The sequence below is a fragment of the Martes martes genome (genome assembly GCF_963455335.1).
Source record: "Martes martes genome assembly, chromosome: 13".
Taxonomy (NCBI): domain Eukaryota; kingdom Metazoa; phylum Chordata; class Mammalia; order Carnivora; family Mustelidae; genus Martes; species Martes martes.
Window position 1 is genome coordinate 25,479,900 of NC_137901.1, and position 11,308 is coordinate 25,491,207.

Sequence of the window (11,308 nt, forward strand, 5' to 3'; positions counted from 1 at the left end):
TTCCCAATCAGTACAGACAAGACTCTGCAGGACCCATCATACTATCCACATCATACTAAGGAGCAATTTCTTCTTTCAACCCCTTGGTCACCCCCAAAGGTGACCGCTGTCTGCCATCAACCAGTCAGAGCCTCGGCCCCTCAGGCATCTCTAGTCCTACTGTCTGGGCCACCTGTGACACAGGCTCCCTGCCTCTGGACAATTCTGTCTGCCAGGGTCTCCCCTTGCCCCAGTGGTAGGTGAGGAGACGGGCTACTGGCAGGGGGAGAAGGCACAGAACCCACCTACTGAGACCATGCAAAAGGCATCCTAAGATACCTGGGGTCCTATGCTCCAACAATACCCATGAGTTAAGAAATAATAATCACTTAAGAAGGCAAAACTATAGTGAAAGAAAGCAGATCAGTTGCCAGAGCCGGGGGTGCATTTTTTTTTACTTCGATTATATTAAGGTATAAACAATTATTTCTCAATAAAGCTGACAACTCCCCCAAATAAGTCAATAAAATCATATTGAAATTTGTTGAGGCAAACATTAATCAATGCTCACCCAACCATGATTCTCCTCCCCATTCCCTTGCAAGCAGTCTCACCTCTTCCTGCAGACAGGCAGAAAACACCAAGACTTGCTTTCTCAGCCTCCACAGAGCTAAGGCTTAAGTAGCCGCCCATTTCTCTTCAATGGCACTTGCTGGAAATTCTAGCAGGGAGATTCTGGGAAAGGTGTCCATGCTCAAAAAATTAAAACTCAAGGGGGAAATTCACTTTCCTGCCCACTCTCAGACAGTTACATGAGAACAGGTGATGTGTGGAGCAGGGGCAGCCTTGCTATGACCATGAGGAGACAAGCTGGAGGATAAAGGCCAAAATGCTGAAAATGTTTGCCTGTAAGGTTAGATGAAGTCCTTGAAATCATCCCTGACCCACTGAATTAACCAACCCTAGAACCCCTACCTTCGGACTTCTGGCTCCGTTAGTCTATTATAAACACCTTGTTTATTAAGTCCTTTGAGTCCAGTGTTCTTTTACCTGTCGCCAAGCACATCCTACAAGCCAGGTGGTTTTCAGCTCTCCAAACTTCCACCTCCGACTCCAACCTCGAAACTGAGATCGTGGTGAGACAGATGCCAGATCCTTGTGGCTGGAAACTGAGATTCATCAGAATCTTGAGCCCACAGTCCCCACGGAAAATGCTTTCCTCTACAGCCCCTCAACAAAAATGGGGAAACGATTGTCAGTTTCTTTGCAGGCACTATAATCCATCATCTCCCTGTGCGTCCTGCGGTGCAAATGAGTGATGACGGTGTCAGGTGTGACCCACACATACAACCCTGGTCCATGTGGCCATAAGCCCCCACTGGCCCAGGACTGGCCCAGGTGACATCTGTGTCCCAACATGATTATTAATAGCACTCCTTTCACTCTCAGATGTTTCTGCATTTGGACAAAAGAAATATCATCGCCCTGTGCTGGCTGCTTCAGCATACTTTTCTTTCCCCTTACCCAAGACTTCCCACATTATACGAACATGAGGCCATTCTGTCTTCCCCACCAAAATGAAGGTGGGAGGTAGGGACCCTGCCAGGTTCCCCGAATTCACCCGTCCCACAGCAGGTATGTGACACATGTCTGCTAAACTGAACCAAATGTTAACAGAGGTAAGGGCCTTAAGCTAAAAGGTTGGAGGCAAACCAGCATAAGGAACAACTTTTGGAGGGGGAAGAGAAGAAACTGGGTGCTTTCCCAGAATCCCTGAGCCTCGCCACTGGGCCCTGTCAGCTGAGGCCCTGTGTGAAACCGGCCGTGTTTATCTGGACATCCAGCTGGCTGAGGCAAGCTCATTGTTCAGGCAACTCATGTTCTGCTGAACTCAACATGGAGCGCAGGGGATCTATGAATCCCACCGACCCCAACCATCCTGGACATACAAGGGAGCAGAAGGCCTTTTGTTCCCTGAGGACAGCCCAGGGCACTGCAGACAGACCCCAAGACAGATAAACTATACGCCTGAAAAAACATTCTTGACTGTGAACACCATCCAGTCCGGGGACACACCAAGATGTGTTCAAACTCTTCAGTGTCTCAGCTAATGACCCACGAATATGGTGAATTCATATTCACCATATTGTGGCTTCTCAACTAGCGGTGAGATCATGACAAGTCCTACCCAGAGGCAGGCCCTAAAAAGGAACAGCAGCGTTGGGAATTCGAGCTCCACCCACCCTAGAGGGAACCACACACATTCTTTCTGAATAACTTTGGGGCTCAACGGTCACAGTGACTGTCAGGCATCTCCACGTCTCTGCCTCTCTGCCTCTCTCCCTCACAGACCTTACTCTCACTCAGGGAGGCATACGGAGGATGCCTAGGCCGGTGCCCATCATAAAGGGATACCCCATCAACGCCAGCTCCCGGCCTCAGATCCTGGAGTCACTTACTGATAAGCTTATGAGCTGCAGTGTATTCTGGGTGCTGGAGGAAGAAATTTGCAGCGTACGCTGTTGCTTCTTCCATATGAATCTGAAAAGCACGGAGCCAAAGCTTCTCCAAACTTCTACATCACAGACTGTGCCTATGCAGCCAGCTCGGCTAATCTTGCAGCCATCTGCAAAAACTCCCTCCGTGCTCAGTAAGTTTAGATGGGACTTGGCTGGACACTCTCACAGAATCTTAGCTTGACAAATTAAGGCCCTTCTCGCAGAAGCCAACAGGATGGTGAAGGGCCTGGAAAATCACAACAGCCGAAGGGGCCATGGGGGGAAATGGCTGGGTGCTGCCTGAGGCTTGTGGAAGGTCTTTCCAACTGCAAAAGGCTTCGAATGAGGGAAGGGGCTGCCTCACAGAACAGTAGGCTCCTGGCTGCGGGTGGCGGGAAGTGTTGGAGCAAGATAAGCCAGGATTCCCACACCGGCTAGGAGACTGAGTGGGGAACTCTAAGGTGTTTTTCCGAGTTTCAAGTTCCAGGAAACTGGACATGGGGGAGATGATGCGGTACACAGATCGGGGGACCCATAGCAGTTGGAGTCTGCCTAGGGCACCCTTCGGGATAACCTGGACAGAAGCCTCGGTGAGGACTTGCCCTGAGTCAATGGTAAGGGAGAACATTCTGGCCTTCTGGGACGGGCTTGTCTGCAGGCTTGCGCTAAGAGATGAAGCCCTGGGGCAGGAAGAGCCCTTCACAGGCCCTGCACACGCCTCCACAGGCGTGCAGCTGTCTCCAAGGCCCTTTTGAAAGGTTCCCACCTGTCCTCCTCTCCCACTCCGGCCTCTCTCCGGCCTCTCTCTCCTCCTTGCCACTCATTTAGGCCACCTGGGTCGTTCAGTATTCTCTCCAAGGTGGTGGAGACTCAAGTCAGTGAAGGGTGAGGAGCCCCAGAATCTTCCTGGTGCCCCTGGGAGCTGAGAGCCATGGGCTGGGGTAGCCTGGTCCCTGGATGCTTTATCTGCAAACTCATCCTCTTGGGGACTTCAGATCACATTTGTGGCGGACATCCGAAGCCATAACAGGCCTGAGGTATTCTAGTTTCCAGGGCTGATTTTGCCCGACTGGCGTGGGGAAATCCAGGCCAAGATTGCCAAACTCCCCCTCCCTCACATCCATGCCCATGGGCTGACGTCTATTCCCTCCTTTTTCCAAGCGTGCAAACCTTTGCAGGGGCCCAGTTTAGGAAGGGCCCTCCATTCCAACTCCCGTCTGGTCTCCCGGAGGAGACGTTGCCAGGACTCAACCCCTTTGGTTCTGAGACTAGCAACCACCCCTCACACCCCAACCCCTAGGACTGGCCCACCCCGAGTGGAAGCCTGCTGTCCACATCAGTTTCGAGTCCCCTGGGTAGTTGCCTTCCGTTCCATGAGCTCTGCTCTTCTTCGAAAGGATGCTAGTTATATTTTATACAGCGTTTCTAGGTGCTTGGTAATTGGACGATTTTCAAGATTTTTACTCCACTGTGATACTAAAAATATTTTAACTCAGTGTTGGGATACCCTCTTTGGACTTGCTCACGAGAACCTTCCCTGGCTGGCTTCCCACCCCGAACAGTGAACTCCAGCCACATCCCTGCAGATCCCCAACTGCAGGTGCAACACCTACTGTGTGCGGCTCGTTCAGGCCCCGAAGACTCAAAACTGAAACGACCAGAGCTCTGCCTAAAACACATCAGCTCTCCAACTGCAGTGAGGAACGAGAAGTATCTGCCAAGGGTCCACTATGGAAATCATCCTCTACAACTTGCGCAGGGAATGCAAGCTTTCTTGTGGCTTCCTCTGTCCCCATCTGGGCCAGGCTTCCCTGCCCTTTGCTCATGCCCTGAGCGCCTGGAACCAGGCTCTGCTCACCTCCTATGTTAAAAATGAAAACGCCTCTCCCCTCACTCTAAAGGCTCCCAGCTGAAGTGTGCTCTCAGCTGTTGCCGGATCCTGCCAGCTGGGCCTCCAGCATGACACAGCATCCCCGCCCTGGCTTCCCTGACGACAGCGGGCCACCGGCTGGGCATGACAAAGGATTCTCTGACAATGGGAGGAAGAGGTCTTTTATTGTCTACAGCAACCCCCTGTCGAGGTCCCACTCCCAAGCAGCTCTTTCCCACTCCCATAACTGTAGCTCCTGCCCACACATCTTCCTCGGGCTGCTACCCTGCACACTGTTTTCCCGGAGACAGCTCCACCGGACCCTCCCACCGCAGTTCAAATCCAACAACACACCATCTACCACGGAGCTCACGTGGTCCTCCTTCTCACCCCAGCCTCAGTCGACCTGCTCCGACAACCGCAAGTTCACTCCTGGGTAAAGGCAGCCATCCACCCCGTCAGTGAGGCCAGAAACCTGCGAGTCGCTGGGACTTCTCCTTTATTCCTCTGAGCTAAGCAGTCACTGCAGACTTTAGTCCCCAAATGTCTTTAATGCACAGCCTTGCCTCCATCCCTCTACACACGGCCCTGGCTCCAGGCTTTATCCCCTGAGACCTGGATCCTAGATGGAACCTGTCATTGCCTCATCAGTCCAGTGGCCTCCTGGCTCCAGGGCTCCAGGTCACATTCCCCACTGATCCAGGGCAGCATGCTTCAGCTCTGCTTAAAGCCCCATCCTTTGTGCTCTACCTGCAGTATGACAGCCAATGTCCTTCCTCGGGCAGGCTCTCTTGGATCTGTGCCGTCCATGTCTGCCTCTCCACCTTTGAACTCGACCTTGCTGCAGCAATCCCTGACTATGCCCAGCCTCAGGTCACCCCTCCTAGGCACACGCTTGTTCTTTCTCACTTCTGTCTCCTCTCCTGCTGGTTTCTTCTTTTCATCCATTTGCTTTCAGCTCCTGCATTGTCTCCCTTAGGAAGCCCTCCCTGATCTCTGATTCTAGAACAGGTGCCCCTTGATCTTTCTACTCTAAGGCCCTCAGAACTTTCTCAGCCACTATGCTCACCACACAGTTTCCCCTTTACAGACTTTTGGGCCATTGCCCCAACTGAAAACCGATTCTAGGTCTGCCGGGACCCCAGACCCACTCCCCAATTCATCTCTTCCACAAAATCATCCCAATTGGCCCCATCTACATATCAGTGCTATGATAACTGTCTTCCTTACTTTATCCATCCCATCCTTGAGTAAGTTAGTCAGCACTTGGGTCTGACTCCATCCTGGATATGAACCAACCGTGGACATAAAAAGTTCTAAAAACTTTTTTTACAAAACTGTCATGATGATGTGACATGATGACCATCCCAGCCCTAGGCACTGGATTTGAAGTCTAAAGACCTGGGTTCCAATCCCTGCTCTACTGGTTCCTTGTGACTTGGGCATGTCACTAACCTTGGAGGCTCGATTTCCTCATCTACAAAATGGGAATAATGCTGATAGCCTTGCAGGGCTATGGTAAAAAGCAGATGAGATCACTTGTGTGAACTACTTCGCAAACTGTAAACCCAAATCAAGTGTAGTCTCCTGTGCCAACCAACCACCCGTCCCACTCCACTATCCCCGCCAGTAGTTTCTGTCCTTACTGAGTCAGGTGAAGGTCCAATGAAATGTGTGGGTCCTCTTCCTAGAAAAATGCACATACATAACAGCTTCGCAAACACTTTTGGGAGGTTGCTGAGGACCCTGCCATGGGAAGGGAAAGCCAAAGACCAAACCTAAGTGCCCCGGGAAGTCCCCAGGCCTACCACCTCCCACAAATCTATGCCCTCAGCCGGATTCCTAGATGCCAAAGATGAAAGGCAGGGCAGGCAAGGGCAGTCTCAAAGGAAAGGAACCTTGAGACTCAGAGGTGAATTCCAGAGCCTTTCCCAGAACCAGAAGAACGCAGAGAAGAGGTAGCATTCTCACTCTTTGGGAAGTAAGAACCCCACTTGTTTCAGAAAGCACCACAATATGGAAAAAGAAAATTGATCAAGGTATCAAAATCTGAACATTCTTGTCCCACTCTGCCAAGGGCTCTCAGTGACGTTGGGCAAGTTGTTTCACCTTGATCAGCCTCAGGGTCTTCACATGGAGATCAGCTCATTCATTGGTTAGACCTGTCCCGGGTGTGGGTGCCTAATCTGGAGATGTATCTGTCCCCCCCCCCCCCCGTTCTGAACCACAGCTGTGGCCTGGGTTTAACTGTGAAATAAGAGGCAGATGTCGATAGCACAGTGATAATTCAGGGAGAAGGCCACCAACACAGCACTGTTCTAAATTAAATTGTGTGCAGCTCGAGACAGGAGGGCAGAAGAGCGGAAGAGTAAAACCTGAATGTGAACAGCTGAGCTCAAGTGACTGAGTTGGCAGTGAGGCCAAGAGGTAGAGGATCCCCCCCACAAAAGAACATCAAAAGAAGCTGCCATGTTATCGGTAAGCTATGTAACAATGCCACCACATTTGGAAAATTCCCAACAACTGTGATTTGCCCGTCTGTTTGAACCTCCTGTTCTCTCTCTGGGCTTGGGACTCTCTCTCCATCCTACCTACCACCTCCTGCTTCCTCCTTCATCATCTGAACAGCAAATAATGGAAGAATCGTGCTAGTAGACCCCCAAATGGAGACAGTGTCAGGGACCCCAGAAATGATTGGGAATGAACAGATAAAAAGCAGACCCAGAGGAAAACATCCACACTGACCTGCAAGACAGAAACTGCTAAGCCCAGGAAGGGCTTGAGTGAGACCTTGGCAGAAGCCCCAGAGTAGCACTGAAGACAGCCGACCACAGCCCATCGGAGCCCCGCAGAGCTGGGGCAGGTCCATGGAGAACTATCTTTCAGCTCCTTGCTGCTCAGCACTCCGCTGGTTGACTTCAGCAGATGACTGCCTGACTTCCTCAGAAGGACATACCTTCAGGCCCACCTGGGAGAGCACAAAGGGCCTGAAGCCCAGGATAACAAGGGACAGAAGACTGTTCTTCCTTTCTTGCTCCCTCCTGCATTTGTTCTGGAAAGGAACTGGCATTAGGAGTCCCTTCCAACCAACAAGTGTGAAATTGACTAAGTCCCAGGGTGAGTGCTCTAAAGTATTTATGATTTGTTCTCCTCTGCAGGTTGTGAATCATCTGTTTTACTGCATTACAACGTAGCTATTTCTACTACACTATCTTTGTGTGCCCCAAACAGTAGAATACCTAGCCTAAGACAGGTGTTCAATAAGCATATGCTGGACTTAAAATCTTACATTTATCTCCGCAGCTGGAATATGTTGTTGGCAGGAGGGCACTATGTGTTCAATTTTCTTTGCACACACTTCTAGGTACAGAAACATGTAGGTACTCAGTACATAGTTGTAAATGAGTGATTAGTTGGCCAAAGCTAATAACCCTCCAGGCTGTGTCCAAGAACCTTCCTGCATATGAACTCTGAAAAATACATCCAGTGTGTAGGAGCTCTTTGCTCTTTTCAGGGCTTCCCTATACCCAGAGATGTAGAGGGCAGGGAGGATCACCTAGGATCTACACTTAAACCAGCACCTAAAGAATAAACCATAGATTCAATAAGGACACTGAATCCATGAACACACTGATAGGAACACAGACAGGTGTTGCATAAACACGCATGCCGTATGGATTTATTACATGGTATGATTCTGCTACAGTGCGTGTCTCAAAGCCGATAACCACTCACCATTAGCAAATTATCAGATGAGTAATAATAACAGCAGTGCCGACTTCTGTTCTTTAATGGCTATTCTCACTAGAACTGGTAGCAAATCAACATTGTTTTGACAAAGAAGAAATACCAGTATAATTTAGACCCTTACCCAGGTTCAGTACTTCCTGGGGTTCTAAGACCTAATCTCAAAACAAAACAAAACAAAACACCCAAACACACACACACACACACACACACACACACTGGCCATTATTTGAATGAAAAGCCATAGGCTGAGAAGAGAAATCACAAGACCACAGAGAGGGAGAAAGTAGCTCTTTCCCCTCTGAGAGGCCTTGGGCAAGTCATGGCACTTTCTGAGTCTCAGCCCGCTTATCTGTAAAACGGGGTTAATACCCCCCACCTCATAGGACCCTCTTAATAAATGTGATGATTCAAAGTGGGGGTGATGGGGGAGAAACGCCCTGTAATGTCTTACAAACATACTATTATTATGGAAATCTGTTAATCACCAATGACGCTGTTCCCCAGAATGCGTTACAAAATTCCTGCCTACAAGCGTACATTATCTAGGACAGACACTTGACACACCAGAGATGATCTGTGTGTAAATCGAATCCTGCTTCACATACTCAAAGGGAGTTTCCTCAGGCGACCTGAGTGGGTCCTGTGAGGTACTGCACATCTAACGTTTGTTCCGCGCACTCTGTTCCCATATGATTGGGTTTTCCGGAAAGCCTGGCCATTGCCTCGCGCTGGCTGAGCATGCCCGAAGCTGGGATTCCCGAGGTTTTCGGGCCAGACCCCGCGCTGGGCAGGAGGGACCGGGCCCGGACAGCCCGCGGCCCCTCCCCGTGCTGTGGGCGGCTCCTTCCTCTCCTCTCCAGCTCCCGCGGCGTCGGCGCTCGTGCTGTGTCACTTTCGCTCTCCGAGACTCCAGCCGCCGCGGGCCCGCACTCCACCGGCGTCCTCCCTTTGCGCGCCGGCCCCTAGCCTGGGAGATAATCTCCCGGCAGCACAGACGCGGCGGGGAAGGCGACGAAGCCGTGCGACTCGCCCGGCACCCGGTAGCCGCGCGGGCAGCAGCGCCCTGACCGGCCGGGGCCGGGCGGGCCGGCCAGCCTTTGCCCCCCACCGTCTACAGGACGAAGAACGGGAAGGGGCTTCGCAGAGCGCACTGGTCCTCTCCAGGGTCCGTGAGGCAGCGGCGGGGCGCGCGGGGACGCGCAGCCACAGAGCGCCTCGGAGCAAGGGTCAACCCGAGCGTGTCGGGAGGGTGGGGGGCGGCAACACGCGCGCACTCGCTCCCCGCCCGGCCAGACCTGCGCCCGGCGCCGCCGGGTCAGGGGGCATTGGGGACGCGGAGGGAGGCGCGGCGGGTCTCCCGCGCCACCGCGAGTCCGGAACTCCCTCGCCGACCCTGCGCACACGCAGCTGCAGGGGCTCCCCGGTCGCATAGCCGCAGGACCCCCAGTCCAAGTAACCCGGGCGCGCGCGCGCGCGCGGACACACACACATGACTAAGACCCCAACTGGGACCGCGAGGGGCCTGGCGGGACGATTCACCCGGTAGTCGGGCCCACGCGCGTCCCCACTACGCCGCGGTCTGTCCCTTCCACGCCCCGCCCCCCCACACACGCCAGAGCGGTGTGTACACACACAAACAGCTGGGCGGGGGAGGCGACGCCTCGCTGCTCGGGGTGGGGACACACAGGCCTCCCGCAGCCAGCCCTCCCCTTTATAAGCCGCGCCCCCTCCCTGCTCACACCGGGCCCCCAACCCCAGCCCTGAAAACTCCACGAAACCCAACAGCCAACGCCGACCCGATTGTCTTTTAACGTCAGTGTTAAGACATACCCAACTCACACCCGCGGTCCCCGGGACGCCTCCTTCAGAAGCACCCGGGCTCGGGCCCGCGGTCCTCTGGGCCGCGGACCTCCGCCGCCGCAGACCGAACCACCACCCCTGCCCTCCTTGCCCCCACGACCCGCGTCCAGGACAGTCACCTGCTCGTCGTCCCGAAGAGCCCGAGCCGGAGCCCACCCCGCGGCCACTCGGGTCACTCGCCACCGCGAGCAGGCTTTTCACAGCCTGTCAACTTAACCACCACTCGGCCGGGCGGATCTATTCCCCAGGCCCAATTACACCGCGGCGACAGGAATAATAATAAAGCCAACAGAATCACCACCGTAGGGAATGTCCAAAACTGCGACCGCAATGGCTGCACCGATTCGGGTTCCTCCTCTGCTCCCATCCCCCGCGCCCCCCGCGGCCCGCAGGCTCACAGGGGACGGAGGGAGGGTGCCGCCTGTCTAGACGACAGACATCCCCGCGCTCGCGGGGACGGGCGCGCACACACTCTCGCACGGCCGCTGCTACAGACACAATCAGTCACCACAGGAGGGAGGGGCTGCGTGGAGACACTCTCTCGGGGTCCCTCCGGCAGCCGCCAGCGCAGCAGCCTCCGGCCCGGAGTCGCCACCCAGGGCCGCGCTCCCTACCTCGGCGGAGCGCGGTCAGAACAGCTGCAAGTTTGGCTGGTACTAAAGCAACTGCTTGATGCAGCAAATGCGGGCTTCAAAACAAAAGGGAGAGCAATCACGCTCGCTCTCTTCCTCCCCCCCGGCTCGGAACCCGGCACATGACAGCGGCTACACCGCGCGGCTCCGACGCGAGACGGGCTCCAGCCATGCGCCCCCGAGAACCCCCTCTTCTCGGGAGCCCCAAGGCTAAGGCTCCCCATTGGGCGGGGAGCCCTGCGGGGAAGGGGCGACCCTGGGGAGGGGGCGAGATCGTGGAGTCCGGTGCGCGACCGAGAGGGGGTCGGAGGATCGGCGCCGACGCCGGGCGGCCGGGGGCGCAGGGAGGGGGAAGGGGGCTAATTGTTTGGGGCGGTTTTCTCGGGTTTATCTATAAGCACGCGCACGTCACGCAGCCCTCCCGGCGGGTCCCCGAATCGATCCGCAAGCCGAGCTGACTAAAAGAGGGGGGCTGGCGGGGGGATGCTCACCTCGGGGTTCCTCCGGCCGCTGCTCCGAGTCCGAGTCGGGGGTGGGGGAAGGGGGCAGGGAAGGGGAAGGGAGGGAGAAGGCTCGAGAGAGCCGACTCCTGCCTCGAGTTCCGCGCGTCCCGGCTGCGGAGGGGATCGGCGCCCCAGCGCACAAACCCAACCGGGAGGGGAGGGAGGGAGGGAAGGGAAAGAGGGAGGGAGGGGCGGGTGGGGGGGAGGGAGTAGAGG

At 54.6% G+C, this 11,308-nt stretch overlaps 1 protein-coding gene across 3 annotated transcripts in view; it reads right to left on the bottom strand.

The window, feature by feature from the left end:
• Positions 1 to 11,238, bottom strand: part of CTIF (cap binding complex dependent translation initiation factor) — a 279,914-nt gene extending 268,676 nt beyond the window's left edge. For 2 of the 3 annotated variants that reach the window (XM_080821450.1, XM_080821446.1), the window contains exon 1: positions 11,081 to 11,238. The gene's annotated coding sequence lies outside the window, so the exon portion shown is untranslated. Of the gene's footprint in view, positions 1 to 10,076; positions 10,136 to 11,080 lie in introns of those variants that run through there. The other variant, XM_080821448.1, reaches the window with a different exon arrangement.
• Positions 11,239 to 11,308: the final 70 nt, after the last annotated feature.